At 34.3% G+C, this 25,115-nt stretch overlaps 1 protein-coding gene across 2 annotated transcripts in view; it reads left to right on the top strand.

The window, feature by feature from the left end:
- The first annotated feature begins 8,367 nt into the window (after nucleotides 1-8,367).
- The window catches only part of LOC128679766 (uncharacterized), a 138,446-nt gene continuing 121,698 nt past the window's right edge, over nucleotides 8,368-25,115 (top strand). For both annotated transcript variants that reach the window (XM_053762202.2, XM_053762203.2), the window contains exon 1: nucleotides 8,368-8,690. The gene's annotated coding sequence lies outside the window, so the exon portion shown is untranslated. The remainder of the gene's footprint in view (nucleotides 8,691-25,115) is intronic.

Raw genomic sequence — 25,115 nt, 5'->3', positions numbered from 1 at the left:
AGGTTCGGAAGTTATCGCGTTACAAACATACATACAAAAAACGTATTTTTACCCCAAGTTGATTTGTAGACCGAATAAAACTAAAAACAAAATTAGATCCGTATCCGTTCAGCCCCAGACAGATATACAGACACGTTAAAATTATATTTTCTGTAGTCGGGGATTAAAAATTGAGCGACCGTTAGTTTCTGTGAATGATATCGTTCTATAATTCAAAATTTTCGAGTTTGAATTACTTTTTATTTTTAAGTACATTAATTTTTACTCACTCTCCAGCCAGTAATAAGTCAAATAAATCCAACCATAATGCAATGAGACATAAGGCCTTTTAAAATAAAAGCGACTCAATTTATCTGTGCCGGGCGCTAAATGCATCGCAAATTGAATTTCAACCCGATTCGATGGATTCCGATTGGAAACACACGGGACGGAATTATGAACATTTTAAATAATAATAATTAGATGAAAAAAATCTGGAATCGAGCGGGAATTGAACCCTCATCTTATTATTATTTTCAAAAATAACTTTAAAAGTATGTGTGCATAGTAATTTTTAATAATACCTACACTGCCACACGAGTTTGAATCCAATCTGACTCATGTTTTCATCGACCTTCCGGTGAAGAAAAACATCGTGAGGGTTTCCTCACGTAATTTTAAAGAAGCGGTGGTGGTGTAATCCCCTGTGGATCGAAAGGTTCCAGGTTCAAATCACCACATAAGTTTGTATACCAATCTGACTCATTTATAGTAGTTTTCATCGACCACCACTTGCTTCCGGTGAAGGGAAAACATCGTGAGGAAACCTGCACACTTGTTGATTATTAACTCGTGTGTGAAATGGAGAAGGCAATGGCAAACCACTCCATTAATAATGCCAAGAAAGTTGTTATTGTGTTTCATTAGACGTAATGACCACGACCCTCAGCCATGAGGAGTATAACTAAGGAGAATAACGGATGTGTATTCATGAGTGTGATAAATATTGACATGACATAACAGTTATTTTAACATATCAATGTGTAGTTTTCTAATGTGTTGTTATGAATTCACTCACATGAGGTGACTAAATCCATGAGTATAAGGCACCCCAAGTATATTTGCAGATGCAGATGTAAGAACCTATCAATTTGGTTCGCGACGAGGCCCACCCAACTAAAATATATTTAAAAAAACGCTAGAAACCCAGCAATTTTTATTGCGGGTAAGGGGTATTTTTATTGCGGGTGAGCACTTAACTACATAAATTGTATAGAAATAAAAATTAACTTGATGGTAAGAATTTGCGATGCAGATCAGTTATTAACAAAAGATGATGGTCAAAACGCCAGATTAAAATTATTACTTACGGATTGTGTTATTGCTAACACTGGTTGTATTAACCATATACAATTACAGAAACAAACGTCGCGGTTACTTACCAATTAATGCCCGTATGTTTCGAGCTTCTTTCCGCCACGGGTTCGCAGTGACGATGAGGTATTTCGAAATGAGAGGAATTTCTACCGTCTGTTCGCTTGTAACCGCTGAACTTTTATGAGCAACTAGCTGTTGCCCGCGCCTCCGCCCGCGGCAAACAGTAGCCTGTGATACCCTCCAGTTCTCCAACCATAACCACACAAAATATTACCTCATATATATATATATTCCGTTGCTCCGTTTTGACATGAAAGACGGACAAACAAACACATTTATATTAAGAATTTCGAGATAAAAAGTAGCCTATGTGTTATTCTAGGTTATATTATAAGCGTGTATCAGATTTCATAACAATCGCTCCAGTAGATTTTGCGTGAAAGAGTAACAAACATGCATACATCATACTAATATTATACCTAAATGCGAAAGTTTGTGAGGATGTGTCATACATACATAGACAAATCAATAATACTAGTAGGATTATTCTTATGGTTATATTATTGATTTGGCATTCACTAACAACTTTAGAGAGAGAATTTTTGGACGCAATGACGTACTACATGTGTTATAGTTTCATAGTAGCCCCCCAGTAATCACACGAGATTGACCCGTGTTTTCGTTAACAATATCATTATAGTACATTCCTCAGCTATATTATTGTCTGCCAGGACTCCATAAAGGGATTACGCACCGTGAAAACAAAAAAAGAGAGAATTTGTAAACGCAAAAGAGAATTTTTAGACGCAATGACGTACTAAGTACGTGTGTTTTATTTTCATGGTCTTCTTCATAGTCGCATTCCTCATGGCTGAGGGTCGTGGTCATTACGCGGCACGAAACACACACAACAACTTTCTTAGCATTATTAATGGAGTGGTTTGCCATTGCCTTCTCCATTTCACACACAAGTTAATAATCAACCAGTGTGCAGGTTTCCTCACGACGTTTCCCTTCACCGGAAGCAAGTGGTGGTCTATGTAAACTACTATACATGAGTCAGATTGGTATACAAACTCATGTGGCACGAGTAGGATTCGAACCTGGGATCTTTCGATCCACAGGCAGGCGTCTTAACCATTACACCACCGCTTCTATATATAGTTTCATGGTAGCCCCCCAGTAATCACACGAGATTGGCCCGTGCTTTCGATAACAAAATCATTATAGTATCATACCTCAGATATATTAAGTGTCTGTCAGGACTCCAATAAAAGGGATTAAGGTTAATCCTGCGCGGTATTGGCTGTTTCATTCCAGTTTAATTGAAAAACTCGGTGTTGCTGTCCGCCATTTCATTTTAAATCAGGAAAAGTCAAGACACATTAATAGAACACCGAAAAATCACTTTTATAAAATGAATAGGTACTTTTCTTTGATATCTAATATTATCCCATTGTATAGTATAAAACAAAGTCGCTTCCTGCTGTCTGTCTGTCCCTATGTAATTTGATGATTTTGTTGCGAGATTTTTAATGGATAATGTCATATATTCCATATAAAATGTCCCAAAATGTCCTTTTCTTACAATGTCCTTTCTCACGATGTCGTTTTCTCAAAATGTCTTTTTAATAAAAAAAAACTGTTTTAATCAGTTGCTTATCTAAATTATCATCACCTATACATACATAATATAATACATAAATTAAATTCGTCTTGGCGCAAAATGTCCTTTTCTTACAATGTCCTATCTCACGATGTCCTTTTCTCAAAATGTCATTTTAATAAAAAAAACTGTTTTAATCAGTTGCTTATCTAAATTATCATCACCTATTCATACATAATATAATAAATAAATTAAATTCGTCTTGGCGCAAAATGTCCTTTTCTTACAATGTCCTTTCTCACGATGTCCTTTTCTCAAAATGTCATTTTAATAAAAAAAAACTGTTTTAATCAGTTGCTTATCTAAAATATCATCACAAACACACAAGGACATTTTGAGAAAAGGACATTATGAGAAAAGGACATTTTGAGAAAAGGACATTTTGAGAAAAGGACATTTTGAGAAAAGGACATTCTGAGAAAGGGCATTGTGAGAAAAGGACATATTGCGTCAAGATGTACTTCAAATTAAATTGAAGTGTCTGTCTGTAATTTCAATATAAATGCATTTTTTTCTCATTGCATAGTATTAATAAATTTTACATGTACGAATACGCGGCAAAGGTGGGAAGTAAAAGCTATAGTTCGATACTATACAAGTATAAATATGGATCTTTGTTGTCTGATAAGAAATTATTACATGGCGCCCAAGTTTCATTTCGGCAACTTTGTTTTTTTTTAATACGAACCCATACTACGACAATGTTTAATAATTTTTTACCTTTATAATAGTAATAATGTTTTATTCTTTATAACTCTTTCTTTGTATGGGACCCATACAAATAAAGAGTGCCAAAAACAAAGAATATTGACAAAACTGCACGCAAACAGTTTTGAGTTCACATTTGCCATCAGTGCCCGAAACTCAAGTGACGAAAGTGCACTTTCACAATACCACAAAAATGGCCGAAATCTATAAAATTTAAGTTTATAAAGCAATTTTAGCGTAACGAAGATGAACATAACAAATTGAAATAAATTGGCTCGAATTCTGTATTTAAATCATTCGAAAACAAGTGAAAAACGAATTGATTGTCCGACTGATTGATCGACTGTCGAGTACAGGTTCAGTGGAGGATGGAGTACTTAAAGCTCTTGGTGATATCGAGCTTGAAAGCTGAAGAGTTTATTGTACAAGAAGCGAATATTTGTATTTTGCATTGGTCGAAAACGAATTGAGTATTTAAAATAAATATAAATAAAATTAATAAAGTAAAGGAGTCATGATTACACCAATTTTATATATTACTAGCGGCGCCCCGGGGCTTCGCTCCCGTGGGAATTTCGGGATAAAAAGTACTCTATGTATTAATCTAGGTTATTTTCTAACCGTGTACAAAATTTCATAACGATCGGTTCAATAGATTTTGCGTGAAATAATAACAAACATCCTCACAAACTTTCGCATTTATAATATTGGTAACTAGGCTCAAATTATATTTTTTTATTTTTTTTATTATGTGCACTTAAGTTATTTCAAATAACAAACAAATAAAATAAAAAAATGCCTATATTTTTCTAAAATGATTACCTAATATATGTATATTGTTTTTGCATTCATAAAACATAAGTTACATTATTTATCGATGAAATGTCTAATGTAGGGACAGTATCCTCATAACATATGTAATCAATATATATATATATATATATATATATTGTGTGTCAATTTTCAATAATTTTATTGGAAATACAACTTTTATTTTATTTTGTTTATTCATTAAAATTTTCACATTTTTAATAATGATGTAAATTCGTCCTCCTAATTTTTAATATATATATAACACCTATATTTGTTAATGGACGTCCTTGGAGAAAAGGCTGCGGTGAAGTTTGTTGCGCCGCTTCTTCTTCACCTGCGCTTTGGAAGCCGGCAGTAGACTTAGTTTAAGTAATTTTTGACGTCAATAAGTGATGTATATCATCCTAAATTGAATAAAGAATTTTGAATTTTAATTTGAATACAGGTATTTTGTTTGGTTAATGGTATTTTATTTAAAAAAAACTGTTGTTGGCCGCGAACACAATAAATTTTTCATGAGTTTTTACAAAATTGTGAACATTTCAAAAACGACTTAACCGATTTTGTTGCTTCACGAAATTAAAAATGATATTGACAGATTCTACATTCCTTTTAATTTCATCAAAATCAAACGAACAGTTCGAAAGTTATCGCGTTGTAAACATACATACAAAACATGTATTTTTTGACGTCAATAAGTGATGTAAGTATATCATCCTGAATTGAATAAAGAATTTTGAATTTATGTGAATTTAATTAGTGAAGAGAAAATTAACAACTTCTTAAAGTTAAACCACGTTTTTTTCAGTGTGTAGGCTTAAAACAACATGCATGTATCTCTGTGCAGCTATGCAATACGTGAATGCACATAAATTACTGTCCTGCGGTCGGCGACATAAATTGAGAGTATATTACTAAACACGATACTGCCTAACACATTTCGATGTACATTTATCTGTCACTAGCGGTCTGTCTCGGCTTTGCTCGGGTAAAAACATAAACTAGATGTTGCTCGGGGCTTCACTCCCCGATATGTATAAAACTATTGCGTTACTGAGTGATTGACTAACTTCACCGCAGCCTTTTCTCCAAACACGTGAATTCATAGTTTTATAAGTAGTCTATCGATCTGCATGCCTTGGTGTGGGACATATATTTCTTTTATCTATGTATGAGACTGTAGATCTGACGTAGTGACAGTAATAAGGAAAATGTCGAAGCAAATTAGTTCGGTATAATGTGGAAACGGGTCGTGTGGTTCCGCCCTAGGAGAGGACCACGAATCACATCCTCCCGTAGATGTCGCAAAAAATTGGTATCCCATATGGCACGAGTAGTATTCGAACCTGGGACAATACAATCACAAGCGTCTTAACCACTGTACGGCCAACGAATGACAAACAAAGTAATTGCATATAACCCGATATCAAATTCGGTTTTGTGTTGCCGAAATAATTACTTTCAAAACTGGGGTCCGATTTTGGAGTTTCACCGGTGATTTGTCTACTCCGCTCATGTACAGTCAACAGCACATCAACTTGCCCAAATTCATTGTAAACTCGCCACAATTACCGCGCGAAACAGGTCCATGCATGGTAACTTGATGTGCTGTTGACTGTACAAGATGTACGTACTATCCCTAAAGATATCGGAAAAAGATTTTCTTAATTTATTTGATTCACTACACAAATTTAATATATATTACATGACTTTCATCCGTCCATGTGCCAGCAGCGAAAACTTTAAAATAGCTTTGACTATGAAAGTTTATGAACTTAAATTGAATGTTCTAGAACATGCAAAAAACAATTCAAGACACGTTCAGAAATGCTAGCAGTTTTGTAGCTTTGATAAATATTATTCAGTTTACAATATTATGTCGTGAAAAAGTGCCCGTGAAGATCTGCCTAATTTCTGAATGCCTACTCGCGACGACCTTACGAAGTGGAGACAAAAACGTAGGAAAGCTGTTCGTAAAAAAAATAATTAAAAAATATTAGAGATGAGAGAGAGAGAGAGAGAGAGAGAGAGAGAAAGTTCAATTGCTGAATGAATGATTCAACTTTGACAAGATTCGCACACGAAATGAATCATTTTTCACCAGAATTCAATAATACGAGGCCCTACTCCAACCAAATTATTAACTTTAAACGAACGGAAACGACGAAGTGTTAAGATCCCTATAGGTGTTAAATTTTACGACATGACATAACTCTTGATGATTTATTATTAGAAAAGGCAAGAAAATTATTTTATTATGAATACTTAACGTAATTTTCTAAAATATTACTATATTTTTAACCCCCGAGGCAAAAAGAGGGGTGTTATAAGTTTGACCGCTAAGTGTGTCTTGTCTGTGTACGTGGCAACGGGCGAACCGATTTGGATGCGGTTTCATTTATTTGATAGCTAATTTTTATGCGGTGGTGTCTTAGATATGTGTGATCGAAATCGGTTCGGCCGTTCAAAAGTTGTAGCGAAAATTAATATCGAAAGTCGGGGGTTTTTTAATTTGTCTAACAAATAAACTTGTAACATTATAATATACTTTATTTAATTGATTTATTATAAAAGAACACACAGCACTTACAGTTGCCAAACACATGCTGTGAGCCAAGAAACGTAATTACTAGACAAAAGCTTAACACATACACTAATAAAACTGATTAACCTATTATAAATAGGGACATTTGACAGCGATGAGCAAACATGGCGTTGAGGGACACAGCGTCGATTAACCGCGCTGTCACTACTATTACATTAATCTCTAATAAATTCCTTAGCTTTTTTTTTTAAAAAATATTTTTTTAATTTTTGTTTTATTCTTTAGCTAATAATTATTTTTGGATTAATATATTTAAAGAATTTGTTCATTTAAATGAGCGTGGCATCCTAGGCAGCTCAGCATCATCACTCATGCGCACCAGGGGGCTTACCATCATCTCCTACCGACCTAAACTGAACTGCATCGCAAATTTGTACCATCGACATGATTTTTTGTATGAATGCGATTCATTTTAGGTGCCTAAATTGAGCTGAGTTGCATTGGAATCGTTCTGTAAAAGTTGATGGTAGGCCTGCAGATGTTACAACTTAATGGCCATTGAAATAGAAAGGATTCTATTTCCATTCCTATATAATATTTACTGCACCGTTTTAGTTCGCGTTTTCCTTTTTCCACCCAAAGGTTGGCTTGGAGAAATTGAATTTGCTTCAAGCTTCAACGTTCGCGTTTTATTTTTCAATATTTATAATTGTAACTCATATTTCTTCTACAATTTGGTAGATACAAAATACAATACTTAATTAGTAGGTAGTACAAAATGACAGGAAGATACTACCTACCACTAGATGACGGTTTGTCGTAAAAGTCATGTCAGATGCCTTTGGGCGACTTGTATAAAAATCTGACACCAGTGTTAGCAATAACACACACTCGAAGTGATTTTGAAAAGAAGAAATTTTTATGGGTAGTACCTAATTTAAAAATAATTGAAAGAAATAAAGTTACGTTTATAACATTTTTGAGCGGCTGAATCAAATGTGTGTCAACAAAAAAAAAAGAAAACAAAAACAAAGGAACGAATGCTCAAAAATGTGTTTATCTAAACCAATACGTTCAATATATCGTTAAATCATAACTTATAAATAAAACATAACAGCTACTCATAATATTTATTTCGCAATAACCCAAAGCTATGAGTCAACATTGCGAATGCATTCAGCATTTTCCTCAAGGCGAGAGAAGGAGACGAACATATCTGTCGACGCTTTTCTCCCGCTGAAAATGTACACCTTTTCAGCGGTACCGAAAGTCGGTCCAGAATTCAGTTTGATCACAGACGCGACTGGGAGCGGATCGTTCGCTGTCCGTTCGAAAATCGAACACGTGCGCGTTGGAAATTTCAAAAATCTTGACAGATCGTCGAAATTAAAAAGTAGTGTTAACTTTTTAAATTCAGTGCAGCACAAGAAGTGGTTTGTGTAATTCCAAAAAAAGTTTTTAATGCGACAGTGTGACGTTGTTAGTTGCCAGAATATTAAGATGAAAATAACCTTAGCATATTTTGGTCGGGGACGCTAACTAAACTATGCTGTTAGCACAGTAGGTGACGGTGTGTGGATTAACTGAGAACGGATATTTTATGTGAGTATTTTTTTTTTAATTATTCATAGGTCGTTATTAGGTTACAGGTTATATCTATATTCGCAAATTTGCTACATTTGACACTGAGCAAGATACAGAAACTCTTAATTTTACACGTAGCTTATTATTGTGTAACGTATAACGTATTGTGTTAAAATATGGGTAACCTTATTTTTCTTTTAAAAATGACAATAAATATGTATTTATTTGCAAAACATTAAAATAATATATAATAATGCATAGTGTTGCAATTAGAAAAGTGCAACAATGTTTAATCTTATTATTTGTGTACAGTGTCTTAAGCTGCTAAAATTTATCTTAAAAAAAACTGTATTGTACATTAATTTTAATTAATAAGATTTGTGTTATGATTACTATACACCCAATTATAATTAAATACAGAAAAAAAAACAAATAGATTAATTTATTTTATATAACATCTACCTTTAAAACTATAAACTATATTTTTGACACGATTTTTTTTTAAATCTGAAATTCGAATTGCACCTCAAACCAAAAATAATTACTTATATAAATTTGACAGAATATATATCTTTGTTTAAAGTTTTTAACATCACTTGTAGACACTTATTCTTCATAGTCGTATTCCTCATGGCTGAGGGTCGTGGCCATTAGGTACATGGAATGAAACACACATAACGACTTTCTTGACACTATTAATGGAACGGTTTGCCATTGCCTTCTCCATTGCACGCACAAGTTGATAATCAACCAGTGTGCAGGTTTCCTCACGATGTTTTCCTTCACCACACAAGTGGTGGTCGATGAAAACTACTATGCACGAGGCAGATTGGTATGCAAACTCTGTGGCACGAGTAGGATTCGAACCTGGGACCTTTCGGTTCACAAGCGGGCGCCTTAAAAATCAACACCACCGCTTCAAATACGATATGTATTTGAAGCGGTGGTGGTGTATACACACGTACATACGATATGTATACGCACTTAATACACAATTTATAAAAGATGATAATATTATATTTTCAAGTCTACATTTTTATTAAAGGTAGACATTATAAAAAATAAATAATTATATTTGTTTTTCAGGATTTAATTATTAATCAATCCATTTATTACACCAATAACGTATTAATTTTTTAATAAGAAAATTGTGTATTAAAATTATTAATTCACTCGATCGCACAGAATCGAGACACAATATAAAAAATAAATAATTCTATTTGTTTTTCAGGATTTAATTATTAATCAATCCATTTATTACACCAATAACGTATTATTTTTTTTATAAGCAAATTGTGTATTCATTATTGAAATTATTAATTCACTCGATCGTGCAGAATCGAGACACAATAGGTAGATAAACAATTTGTTTGACCGACGCATTTGCACCGATTCGTAAGGTAGACGGTGAAATTGTGTTTAATACACAATTTTCTCTCGTCTCTCTTATCTGTATTTTGGATTCCAAATGTTTTACTGAAGATAGCAAAAAGAAAAATTCATCAAAAAGGTTAATCTTAGTCATCCTGTTTTAATTAAAAACGAAAAACTTGAACTAGATGTGTACCTACTTGTTTTGGTAAATTAATTTCAGAAAGTTAAAACTTCACAGTAATCTTACGACGAAGTCCAGTTTTCATATTTTTAACCTAGTATTAAACTCGTAGGTAGTCACGGAACTTAATTATTTAAATCCTGGTCTAGATCTACCACACACCTTCACTGATAATCGACATCTTGAAGAAAACATTCATGAGGAAACCTGCACACTGGTGGACAGTTTCGTTCACTAGTGTGTACGCGACTTATGAGGAAACCTGCACACTGGTGGACAGTTTATTTCACTAGTGTGTACGCGACTATCTGCCACTAGATGGCGGTAAGAAGTCAGATGCCTTTAGGCGACGATCTTGAATGAAATCTGACACCAGTGTTAGCAATAACACACTCGACATGATGACGATGATGATCTACATTTGCACCAATCTCCACTAATTAGTGTAAATATACACAAATATCCAGTATTATTAGTACAGTACACTAATTTGATGTACACTAATTAAGGACTAAATCTACAAAAATCTCCACTATTAGTGTACATCTACACTGATCTCCATTAATTAGTGTGTTCTACACTATTCTCTAATATCTATACAATTTTACACTATCAGGTATCTACACTATTCTCTAATATCTATACAATTTTACACTATAAAGTATCTACACTATTCTCTAATATTTATACAATTTTACACTATCAGGTATCTACACTATTCTCTAATATCTATACAATTTTACACTATAAAGTATCTACACTATTCTCTAATATCTATACAATTTTACACTATCAAGTATCTACACTATTCTCTAATATCTATACAATTTTACACTATCAAGTATCTACACTATTCTCTAATATCTATACAATTTTACACTATCAAGTATCTACACTATTCTCTAATATCTATACAATTTTACACTATCAAGTATCTACACTATTCTCTAATATCTATACAATTAAATAGATAAAATAGGTATACTAATTTTATAAAGAGGAAGTATTTGTAAATATTGTAAGTAGAGAAATACTCAACCGAATTCCAAAATTCTTTCACCTTTTTATTTCATTCGGTATGAACGAATGAATGATACTTCTGGAGCCTCAGACGCGCTAGTAAATTTGTGTGTGGCGATGTTTGTGTAATGTTGTTTAAAGTAGGCAAAATAGAAGCGAAAAGAGGAGAAGGAAAACTAAGATGGACTTCAAGAGACCAGATGAAGGAGAGAAAAAGAGATAAAAAAGCTGAAGATAGAGAGAGATGGAAATAACTCCACAAGCACCACCTAAACGTCGTTCTTAAAAATATTGAATGAATGATGTTTTTTATTTCAATCACGTCTAAAATCTACCAGAGTAATGTCAATAAAATTTTAAGAAGCCAATAAATACAATTTGTAAAATAAAATAAAATCTGAAAGCGAATCTCAAAATTAAATGTCATGTTTAATCATGTTTTCTTGTGACGCCAAGAAGCCCGAGGACAAAAACATATATTTTTTTAAAATTCGGCTCTGGATGAATATCCTCCTTGAGAATGCTACTTACTAATAATCATTTCGCACTATATCCACGAATATGGCGTGGTCCCATTTTAGGACGGAACCACAAGCTCAAGATTGCACACACTATAATATATAATATATGTTATCTTGATTGAGTATCTAAAATTGCGAACGATATTCTAGCGATCGATCAAAAACCACGTGCTCGTCTTAATATGTCAAAGACTTTAACATCCCTTCCGTAGAAGCACAGGTAATTACAAAAATACATACATATACAGATGAGAAACTTGAATGAATGAATGAATGAATGAATGAAATCTTACTGCCAAAAATTAAAACACCACAACAAATGACATAAACAAGTAATTTTTACGAAACGTAAATTTTACGACATATAAATGTATTATTCTTTTGTGTATTATTGCCGTCATAGAGATGTAGTTTTCAACGCGTTATGAAAAGTCCTCTTCATATAGGTATGCAGTAAACAGTTGAGGAGTTCCCTTGTCGATTCACTCCCTTGTTGAGTGGAATTGCCACACATATATATATGTGTGTGTACTAAATACTGTTACTTGGGTCCAGATTTATAGCAAAAGATTGCAGGGCAAAATGACGGTGACATGTCCGCAGACACGGTGACAAACGCAGTAACTAGCTAGGGATAAAATATGGTTATAAACAGATTAGAATGTGGGGGCTTTTGCCCAGCAGTGGGATCTGATATCTACATTAAAAAATACAATATAAAGTGTAGTTGGTTTGTCTGTTTGAAATAACTTTATTGCACAAGAAAATACGAAAGACACAAGAAACAGAAAAATCAAGAATTAAGAAATAGCAACAGCGGACTTAGGACATAGTGACAAACACAAAAGGCAAGATGGGTGGAACTGTTTTTTTTTTTTTTTTTCTATTTAAATTTCGTATGTTTTCGTTTTTGTTAAACCAAGTGTTCCTTCTATATTAGCCATATTTTGGTGGGCATTATCGAGTCAACCGGTACCAACCGGTATTTACCTGTAACAAGCGGCGTTGCTTTGATCTCACGCTTCAAGAGAACGGTCGAAAATTAATTCAATTATTTATGGATACAATTAGCCAGGTAGGGGTATTATTTAGGTAACCGGGTATGGTTCCATTCAACATTATAATCACAAAATGATATTCAGGAACAACTATCTAAATAAATCCATACTAATAATAATATACAGAGGAAAAAAATGTATTTTTCTTTATAATGAATAAACTCAAACACGAATGGGTAAATTTTGATGAAATTTGGCACATAGATAGGCGAAACCTTAAGGAGTGACATGGGCTACGTTTTTACGAGCGAAGCCGGGGCGAGACGTGTATACTATACATATTTAAAACTGACTTTTCGATCAATTATATAGACACAATAGATTCAATCACCGTTAAATTGAATGATTAAATTAATATTATTAATTACTAGCTTTTGCTTGCGGCTCCGCCCGCGCTATTTTCCAATGGGAGCAGTCAGCAGCAGTCGTTTTTCGCAACGAAAAGTGTCCTTCTCCGTACTTCAAACTAATTTCTTTTTTCCCTTCTATTTTAATTTAGAGGTTTTTATCTGAGAACCAGACATGTCAACCTCATCGTATCCTATCCTATATATATATAAACAATTTGAACTATATGCCGAAATATATAGCGCGAGAAGTCAATCCTTCAAAATAAATATTTACAAATGATTGGACCCACCTCAGATATAGGCTTCAAACTACATGTATGTTAAACTTTAAGACTGTAGTTGAGCAGATAAAGAGGGAAAAGGTACAAAAAAACAAACAAACTTAATTCCGCATTTACAATATTGGTTTGGGTAGGATTAGAATTTAGTAGCGGATCCTGAGTTCGACGTTTAATGGCTGAGGAAGGAACCAGTAAAACGATGAGAGATACGATAGATTTAATTGTTTCAAATTGATCACTTTATTCAATTTATGAATTCGCTTTAAGCACAAAATAACATGGCGATTGGATTTCTCGTCGGATCAAAAATAACAGTTTGATACATAGGTACAGTCACCAGCACATCAACGTACCCAAATTCAATGCAAACTCGCCGCTATTACCGCACTATAGTGGTTCATGCGGGGTAACTTGATGTGCTGTTGACAGCACGTGGAATATTAAATTGGTTTATTGTATGTATTTCATCGGAATAAATTTTGGTAACGAATTTCTGGTTGAACATTTTGATGGCTAAAATATTTGAAATCTTTTTAACCGACTACGAAAAAGAAGGATAGGATAGGTTATTTATTTTATAGGTACCTACAATATGTTCATCGATTTATCCGTGAAATTGTGGACCTTGAATAGATTTTTTTAATAAATAAATAATAATAAATATATTAGGACAAATCACACCGATTGAGCTAGCCCCAAAGTAAGTTCGAGACTTGTGTTACGGGATACTAACTCAACGATACTATATTTTATAACAAATACATATATAGATAAACATCCAAGACCCGGGCCAATCAGAAAAAGATCATTTTCCATCATGACCCGACCGGGGATCGAACCCGGGACCTCTCGGTTCAGAGGCAAGCACTTTACCACTTCGCCACCGAGGTCGTTAATGCGTACCTATATTCGATGCTCTCTCTCTTTCTCATGACATTTACAGACATGATTTCCATAAAAACTTCCATCCCTCTTTCTTTGACTACGTGCATACAAAATTTCATCAAAATCGGTCCAGAGATTTAGCCAGGAAACCGTAACAGACAGACTTTCGCATTCGTAACATTACTATGTATAAGTACAGATTATGTCTGTACTAGCTCTATGGTTTTATCAAAGTATAGAGCATGAGCGGCAAATTGTTTTCTGTGTGAAATATTGTGGAAAATACATTTGTCTGCTTGCCTGAGCGTGTTTTCTTTGGAATTGGACCAGTCCCGTATCTTCGTGGATGTCGTCGACAAGGCGAGTAAGGGACACAGCCTAAGAAGCTGATAGCATTTTCAAAAATGGTTGGGGCGGGATCATTGGAAGTGCTCATTTTGCGTCCGTACTTACATACAGACAGACAGACGGCACAGGGCACTACTTCTTATATTAAGTAAGGATATGTAAATATATGTAAGGATAAGTAAGGATATGTATGGGTAGGATATGTAAGGATATGTGAGGATATGTAAGGATATGTGAGGATATGTAAGGATATGTAAGGATATGTAGGGATATGTAGGGATATGTAAGGATATGTATGGATATGTAAGGATATGTAAGGATATGTAAGGATATGTAAGGATATGTAAGGATATGTAAGGATATGTAAGGATATGTAAGGATATGTAAGGATATGTACAGATATGTAAGGATATGTAAGGATATGTATGGATATGTAAGGATTCATACAGCACGATCTACACGTAATAGACTCTCTATAATCAGGTACATACGTGATTAATTCACACCAAACTTCCCACTCTGTGGAGTTCGGTGAAAGGTCTACGGCGAGTGCCTTAACTCGGTTATCGCTTATTGATGATAATCCATGTGACGGTGGTGACTAGCTGTTTATCGCGGATTCGTCGAAATTCCACATATTATAATCTAAGTACCTGTTAAATTATTATGAGATATAATCTATACATAGTATACATAATGATAAAAGCGTAAGAAAAATGTTTGGCGGTTTTTTGGGTCTAATAGAAGCCAAAACAATCTATTTGTTTTGTAATTTTCGTCTCTATATCTGTATGTTTGTTCGCGCATCACGCAAAAACTACTAGATGGAATTAGATGGAGTTTTCGCAGTTGTATAGCGGATGGTCTGACTTAAAATCTAGCATAGGTTTCATCGCGTTACGTTGCTTTTTGACAATAATGTGTTATGATCGGACGCACGTGTTATGATTAGGACAAATCAGATTGTCACAGATTTTCAAATCACAGATTGAGCTGGCCCCAAAGTAAGTTCTATACTTGTGTTATGGGATACTAACTCAACGATACTATATTTTATAACAAATACATATATAGATAAACATCCAAGACCCGGATCAATCAGAAAAAGATCATTTTCCATCATGACCCGACCGGGGATTGAACCCAGCACCTCTCGGTTCAGTGGCAAGAACTTTACCACTGCGCCACCGAGGTCGTCTCAAACAAGTGAGCACTGCGCCACCGAAACGTCTCGTCGTCTCAAACAAGTGAGATTAGGCATCGATCTACAAAATCTCTTCTTTAAGTTTCAATAACCATTTTTAAGTATCTCAAAACATGCAGGCGAGTTCTTGTCAGGATACGACTTGCTCAGACAGGATTCTATGACTGAATGTCTAAGTTTCAGTTAAACTTTAACCGTTTGAGTTTGGAAGTTTGGTTTGAAACAACCAGTTCGGATTTTGTAGTGAGAATGATGTTATAAACTTAAATGGAGTGAATTGATAGATTAGAGAAAACTTTATCCTTAGGGTGAGTTGCACCAGTCAACTTTGACATTTACTTTAACCTGCGTGGAAAAACGCACAGCGCGCCATCTTACGAAGGCGCGACGACACGCAAGTTGACAACTTGTTGAAAGTAAGACATTGGCATTGACAAGAAGGGTATTTACGGATGTTCAGTTATTTGTGTCTTTTCTGGCTTGCTCATTTGTTAGATTATTGGAGTAATTGTTTTTTACAAACAGACAACTACCCTATTTCTATCTTTGTTTGCGTTGAACCTTCAACACAGTGAGTTAATGCATTGGAGGACAGAGCAATGAAGCCTGGAGACTTACCATCGTCTCTTAAAGCGATCCACTTTGCGATATTCGTACCATCTATTTAATTTTTAGTATGAATACGATTCATTTTAGGTTCCTATATTGAACTGAGTTGCATTCGAATCGTTCCGTAAAAGTTGATGGTAGGCCTGCTGTCTTTCATGGCACTTTAGTAGACTTATAAACCAATCCACACAATTGCTGTAATTGTATATTTTATCTTAATTCTAAACTTAAAATTAACTACAATGTAAAATTCATACTCAAGCACAGGCTAATAATCTGTCCTTTAGTTATTGTTATTAAGTCTATATTGCAAGCCAGTCTATATTACATTTACTTGTAAAACATATACGTGATTTGTGATCTTCAAGTGTCTGAAAGTAACATAGGTATCTATTATGTTAGGTTATGGAGATCGAGTATGTCATGCACATTCAAATGGTCAAACCGGTGGCGGCGTCGTGGATCGGGTCGGGAGGTTCCCTCTATTGTGGTTGAGCTTCGCGATGGCTGACTCACGCGTCAACTCGTGAACGGGTGCTGCCGGGGGGAACTGGTCAGCTCGATCTTTTATTAAAAGTTTTTTTTTGTTTGGTTAATTATACATTCCTTTCATCAGCACTTGATCACAATCATAATATGTTTCAGTACACCTTTTGTCCATGTACTATATTGTGTACTTACATTGTTATATTACTGATAAAAAATTATACATAAATTTATATTTAAAAAATGGTAAGCCCTTCTGGCATAATAGGGACCGACACTGTTTGAATGAGTTTCTAGTTTGTAGCTTTGGTAACATCATTTAATTTAGAATATGACGTGAAAAAGTGCCTGTGAAGGCCTAATTTCTGAATAAATGATTTAATTTGATTTGATTGATTTGATTTGACAGTGAATGAGCACTCTAATATTGTCTTGAGTTTTTTGTTAATAAGTAAGAACCCAGTTTCGTACCGATACGCAACTACTGACTAAAATTTTTTTCAAATTTGAATGCTCACACCAACAAATGTACCTACATAGTAAGTGAAATGTAATTTTTTTTGAGAAAATGAAGTTATTTAACCTCATAACAAAAATCTTGGATTTTTAGTTTGATTTTTCTAGTTTTCTATTTAATATAGATAAGTTTTTTTTTTATATTGGGAGAGCCCTGGTGATCCGTAACACAGGATCTAAATTATTGTGGAGAACAATAAATAAACTATTATTATTTTTTTTTTTTTGTTTCTTTTTCTCAGCATGAGCTGGTATTATCATATCATTTACGGGCGTAAACCAAGTAAATGATAAGATTTTATCTATTTTATGTTCTGTCATAGGTCAGTCTGTCCGTTTTCGTCAATTTGGAGAAACTTTCGGACAATACGACATGTATTTAAGATGGCGGCTTTTTGCATAGGTATGTAAGTAGAGGGTCTCAGATCAAGAAGTTGGAGACTATGGTGTAAATACTTTATTATTATTATTATTATAACGAAAAACATGTACGTATTATTTATAGACCTGGAACTCCACGTACAGAATTCAATAAAGATTAATAAAAAAATAACACGGGTTGACGCTGCCGACAGTAATCGATTGTTCAAACAAGATGTTTCGCTTTAGTCTATTAATTTTGCTGATAAATTGGTATCGTGGGAATAAATGGGATATTTGTGCTCTTTTTTTATATTGACATTGGATATATTGAGATTAATCGAAGTAAAAAGAATTTATTGTCACACAAAAGAAGTAAAAAGAATTAAATGTCCTGAATATTTGGGAATAATTGCATGACAAAATTCTCATGCAATTATTAATTATAATTAATTATTTTAATTATATTTGTGGATTTTGAAATGGTTTGTCCTATACGATACTTCTTATTATAGAAATATGGTTTCCATTTAGCCTAGTAACTCATATATATATAACGAAAAGCTAGCTAGCTTTCATCTAGTTTACAATGGATGCTCAGTCTAAATGTTTGAATAATTTTGATACCATAACCTCAAAATATAATCTCGAACATTTAATTACCAGAATATTGCCACCAGATGGCGCTGCGGTGGTGTCATGGCGGCATTTAATTTATGATTTATATGCTTAATGTTAGAAATTATGCTTTTTGGTTTTGGAATAATCTTGAGACGTACGTTTTTAAAATAGATATCTCATCTTTAGAGCAAATGTTTTGTCGGTATTTCTTATTCTCTCTCTCTCATTTGAGCGTCTGTTACTTCTTCAGCCGTTGAGCGTCGGAGCCAACGGTCCCCTTTCCTAGTTTTTCGTCTCCACATCGCACGTCGGCATCCCTAGTTGTCAGATCATTGTCACGCATATCATCCTTGACGACATCAAGCCAGCACTTCTTGGGTTTGCCTTCTGCCAGGGCCGGGCGGGAGCGACATACTTAGCCAGACGCTTGTTCCTTCAGTTACCGGTCTATGCAAAACGTGGACGTACCAACGCAGACAATCCTGAAGTTTGTCGTCGACTACAGTTTTTTTCCAAGTTAATTATTAACTTTTTTAAAAACAACACCCTTTCTTTATGGTCGGGCAAAAAGGGTAAGGAGGCTGCTAAGGAGAATTTTGTATTTGTTATAGTGGACGCAACTAATAATTACTTTTTAGAAGTATTTTGCTAGCTTTTGCTAGCGGCTTCGCCCGCGTTAATTCCATGTTCTTATTATTGTCTATAACTTCCTTTCTTAGCAACGTATCGCGATGAAACCTATACCAGATTTTAAGTTACACCATCCGCTGAGCAACTGTGACCGCATCGAATTCGATCTGGTAGTTTTTCCGCGTTACACAACAAATATACAGACAGACAATTGTTCTAAAAGAATTTCTTTGGCGTCTGTTAATCTCATAAAGACCTACCCATAATATTTTTTCTTTTATATCTTCGTATTGTGCTAAAACACGTTTTCATTTTTATGTAAGGTTGTAACTTGAATTTATTTTATAAAATGTGATTTTCGTGTGTTTTATTTATATCTATGAATTCGTTAATAAAGTACCTTATAGCTCTGATTTGAAGGCTTTTAATTAAATTTTGTAATTATTGTTTCGCTTTTAATAATCGTGGGTAATTTCATTATTTGATTGCTATTTTCATTCCGCAAGTCAGTTTTCTATTTCACTGAAATCAATATTGCTGGAATATAATAAGAGTTTATTGGGTTGGATGACAAAGCATCGTCAAAATACAACAATATCGTTTGAGTAAACATAATTTATGAAATATTGGGTTGGTTGGAATAAGGGTGATATACAATACTTATGTAGATACATACGAAGTAGTAGATACGCATACTTACATCAATACATATAATAAAATTGAAGAAAGGCCAAATTTGTACATTGGATATATTTATTTAATTCTTCATGGAATATACTTAGTTACTGATATAGATGGCGAAAATATAGTTTTGGTCTGTCTGTCTGTCTGAACGCGCATCACTCGAAATCTACTTGACCGATTTGCTTGAATATTGGTATGTAGGTAGGTAACCTTATATACCGGGTTAACATCTTAGATACATCCCGGTAAATGGTCAGGTTCCCGTGGGATAGTTGAAAAACTAATTATGAATCAAAAATGCCTCAGAATCCCGGGTCAACATCTTATAGACATATCTTATTTCATCCCGGAAAATGAGGAGGGTCCTGTAGGAAAATTAGATAGGTACATTTAAAAAAATTACTAAGATTTTGCTATGTTTATATTATCACGCGGGCGAAGCCGCGGGCAAAAGCTAGTATATAATAAAACTTTAAGTACCTAGTCTACCTCTGTACATAAATAAGACCTATTTTGTTTGTTGTTCTTCACATACTTACCTGGGTATACGTACTTCACACATATATTACTATGTTAAAGTTCAATGATGATTTTTTTTCATTAACAACACCTTTTTAATATACAATGTTAATTTTTTATTCTACCTAAAACGATAAAAACTTAATAAAAATATGTACTGTCTGTTTTTAATATGCCAAACGTGTATGTATGCGAAGAGAAATATACAATTTTGTTTACATGATTTGTTAAGTCTTTTCCAGGCTCATTCATTGGTAGCCTGGTACGGCAAGCACAAGTGGATATAGTCATATTCTAGGGTGGAAACCTCACCATAAATTGATGGCGAATTCACACAGCTTCCCCGCAAACATTCCCGTTGATAAAACCTATGCGATCGCAGTTTGAAATAAGGTCATTCGAGAAATGGAACGATATTTTTGGACGCAACATAGAAACGCCTCGTTAGAATAACGACATCACAGAAGTAGGTTCTCCGTAGTGCTTACTAAATCCATGGGTGGTTCTCAGACCGTTTCGACCGCTCCGGCCGCGCTGTCTGACAGAATATATCAGGGTTACTGGTACCTAACGCGTAACCTTCCAAAGCATAAGGTACAACATAGACTAACATCTTTTGTTCTACGACTTTTGTCTAAAGCTACGAATACACTACGCAACATTTGACGCGCAACATATCACTCTATCTCACGCGCTACTATTGACTCGAGTGAAATAGCACATAGTCTATCTCACTCATGCAAATTGCAATGAAAAGGAAAGTACGATATGTTGCGCGTCAAATGTTTCATAGTGTAACCGTGGCTTTAAGGTAATAAATACAAAAAAAATCATTTTTAGTTTAAATGTCGTTTCTATAAAACGTTAAATCTATGTTCGATTCCGCTACATAACGCTACTGTTGCTTGGCTATTACATAGAGTTAAGATGTGTAGAATCGCAAATCAAATTTTTTAAAGAAAAAAACACGTATCATGAAAAGTCGTAGAATAAAAGTTGCTTGTTTTGATGTACCCAAGTAGTTTTTAGGAGGTTTTGCGTTTGATACCAGTAACCCAGTATATTATGTGCATCGACTAAAACTTTTGAGAAAAGTAAAATAGACATGTTAAATTTTTACATCGATAAGTTTATTAAATTTACTGTGTGCTCAAAATTAACGACATCAATTATTTTTGTAGTTTTTTATAACTCGTCCATTCCTGCCTATATATTAATGAGCAATGTCTCTTAGAGACATTTTTACTCTATTACACTCTCTGTTCTCTTTATTGTTGACGCCATCTTGGAACCGCGTATGTCATCTGTCAATTTAATTACGCCATTTTGAAGTGGCCATTATTAGAAGATGTCGGTGCGTCGTGGAAAAATTAGGTTCGCTACGTTGTTTTTTTAATGATGTTATTTTTGAGGTTTTTTAATGGGTTACGCATAGTTTCACATGTTGAAATAAAAGTGCATTAGCGTGCTTTATTTGACACATCAGAGAGAAAGAGAGAGACGACAAAATAAGTACTTGGAGAACAAAAGGTACCAGTGTTATCATAGATTTTTTTTGTTTCATTTACCCATATGATCTAGGTAAAGGTAAAGGGATCTAAGCCCATCCATACAGCCGGTTATCATAGATTAGTTGTACGTCGCGAACTAGACCTAGCGAACACAATAAATTTTTACAAAATTGTGAATATTTTAAAAACGACTGATCCGATTTTGATGCCCCACGGACTTGAAAATTCTAATGGCATATCCTGTAACATAAGTTATGTTTTGTTATATTAAGTTTTACTTTTATTTTTTTTATGTTACAAACAAGCAAACATACATTGTCATACGTATGTACAAAAAATGTTTTGTAAATAGAATGTTAGATCAACTCATACGTTACAGTTTTACCTAAGTCTTGTATTTCAATATAATTATCTAAAAAAGACAAGCCATATATTATAGCAAATGCTCATTAAATCCCGTATCATTTCGTTTGAGCCCGTAAAACCATCGTGTGGACATCTTAAGACCTCGGGTTCCAGAGATATTTGTTATCCAGCAATAACTCATTACACTTATCAAGGGCAAGACATGTGTACTACATCCCGATACTTAATTATGGTTACACGTTAACTCAATACACAAATTCATAATATTTTTACACGCCATACTATATGATTGCTCTAAAGTAAAGGGACGTAATTAATATTACATTTTAACTAAGGTACACGTTTTTATACAAAAATAATATTAATCAGTAATAGCAACACTATGATGGGAAAAGATCGCAAGGCAAGCCGAAGGTGCGATGGTCTGACGAACTGGCGGCCTTCGATAAGACTTGGCAACAACTGGCGGGGAATAGAAGTGGTTGGAAACAAATAGGGGAGGCTTTTGCCCAGCAGTGGGACCTGAGAGCTACATAAAAAAATTCAATTAAGCTAATTGTTATTTGACATTTAAATAATAAAAAAATGGTTGCCTGTAAAGTCGGTTTTACGGGCGAAGATTTTACGTGACAACGTCTTTTTACGCGCGCGGCAGACCGATCATAGTTGAGTGGGAGAGAGACGCAAGGCATTCGGCGGGCCTCTCTCTCGTTCGGTGACTCATCGTAACGTTACCGGGCGTTACACTTTTTCATAAGTGACTCCCAGCCGCAAACTAATTTAAGACGTTGTCACGTCAAAAAAATAACATTACTAAATGGCAGAATAAATATACGAATACGAGTATATTTAAATTTTTATTATAGTTCATGATTTCAATGATAACGTATGGATAGGACCTAGCCATAGACCTCTCTCAAGGTGACTTCTACTGGCTGATGATGATTGATGAATCGAGTGTGTCATGCTCACTCAAATGGTCAATCTGGTGATGGCGTCGTTGTCCGGGTCGTGAGGTTCCCTCTATTATGGTTGAGCTACGCGATGGCTGACCGCTGCGTCAACTCGTGATCGGGTGCTCTCAGAGGGAACTGGTCATCTCGTTTCTCATATATTTTTATGTAAGTTAATTGTGTTTCACATCGATATATGTATTATAGGATTGCACTCGGATGACTATCATAACCTGTTTTGATATACCTTTTGACTATGTAGGTACATTATGTACTTTTATATATTATTAGAAAAAAAATATTGTTAGAAACAATAATGGTAAGCCGATCTGGCATGATAGGGACCAACACTGTTCAAATGAGTTTCTTTCGGCATTTCTTCTCAGCAGTGGTCGTCCCGAAATGCCAGTAGTTTGAAGCTTGTGAGAAATAACTATAAATATAAAAATTGACGAGGAAAAGTGCCTGTGAAGGTCTAATTTCTGAATAAATGATTTTAATTTGAATTTGATGTATGGACAGTAAATTAGTTCAGGTTAAAGAAAAAAATGTTCTCATAACTTATCCCTAGTTGACTATAGGAGATCCCTAGGATAAGTCCGCCGGATATGTCCTTGTGTTGTGTATGTGTATTTTAATTTGTGTGCTTATTTCCGTACGACTTTAATCCTTACATATCATAAAAGTCCTCTGCCGCATCCGTCTGTCTGTCTGTTCTCGATCGAAACTCAGAAACGACTGCACGGATTTTATGCGGTTTTCATTGTTGAATAGCATGATTCCTAAAGAAGGATTAGGTGTAGAATTTATTGTGTTTTCACCCGAGCGAAGCCGGGACGAGCCACTAGTGTAATTATAAACAAACTGAGTTCCTCATTTGTTTCGTCGAATGTAAATTCTGCCGGCTTTCTAAATACATTGCCTCTGTTTGACGCGTTCCGGTCGTTTATTTATTTATATCATGTAAAAATAATATTTGTGTTCAATATACAATGTCGTCTGTCTCTTAAATGTTGCGGCGAATGTTCCAAATAAGACTTATAGCGAAACGTCCGAGTTTGTGAATTAATTGCGCTCGTCGAGTTTAGAATAATTCAGCAGCAACAGGTCGCTTTGGAGATGTGGTCGTGTTGTTATTTATTTTGTTTATACTTTCTTTGTTAAACATTTTTTTAAAAATAAGTATCTATATTGTATAACCATAATACCAAATATAAATTTTATTACTGTAAAATCATAAAAAGACATGGAAAGATTGTTTAAATAATAAACTTTAAGAAAACAACTGAGTGTAGTTCTATGAATTCTAATAATGAATGAATATTAACGAAGTTTGACGTTAAAAAGTGTCTGTAATGGTTATCTGAATAAATATATTTGCATATTTGAGATTCTATTTCCAATGAAGAGCAATTAAAAAAGTTTATTTTGTTATTTTAGTGTTATTCTATTATCACACATAATGGAATATAACTGTGTTACTAAATAAAATGTACGAAGGACGTTGAAACGTCAGCATCATTAAATAAAAAAGGTTCGGCTAAGTCCCGTTAATTAGGACAAGTAAATATATTAGGATTAAGTTAGAGACTTGTGTTATGGGATACTAACTCAATGATACTATATTTTATAACAAATATATACATATGTAGATAAACTTCCAAGACCCGGGCCAATAAGAAAAATATAATTTTCCATCATGATTCGACCGTGGATCGAACCCGGGACTTCTCGGTTCAGAGAGCTCCCAGGTTAATAGTATAAATGTAGTTGTTAAAATGTGAAAAATAAGAATTAGGCGTTTTGCTGAATTCCAATCATTTAAGTATTCTTACAACACAAATATTATATTTCAAATTTCGAATCTCGATTCAACATACCTACCAGTGAAGTAAACTGCATTTTATATAAAATATTGATTGAATGATTGCACTGTCAACTCTGACGTTAACTTAACCTGCAGCCG

This window comes from Plodia interpunctella, chromosome 22 (assembly GCF_027563975.2).
Source record: "Plodia interpunctella isolate USDA-ARS_2022_Savannah chromosome 22, ilPloInte3.2, whole genome shotgun sequence".
Lineage (NCBI taxonomy): Eukaryota > Metazoa > Arthropoda > Insecta > Lepidoptera > Pyralidae > Plodia > Plodia interpunctella.
The sequence above is the reverse complement of the archived record's forward strand: the minus strand, read 5'-3'. Positions and strand labels throughout refer to the sequence as shown.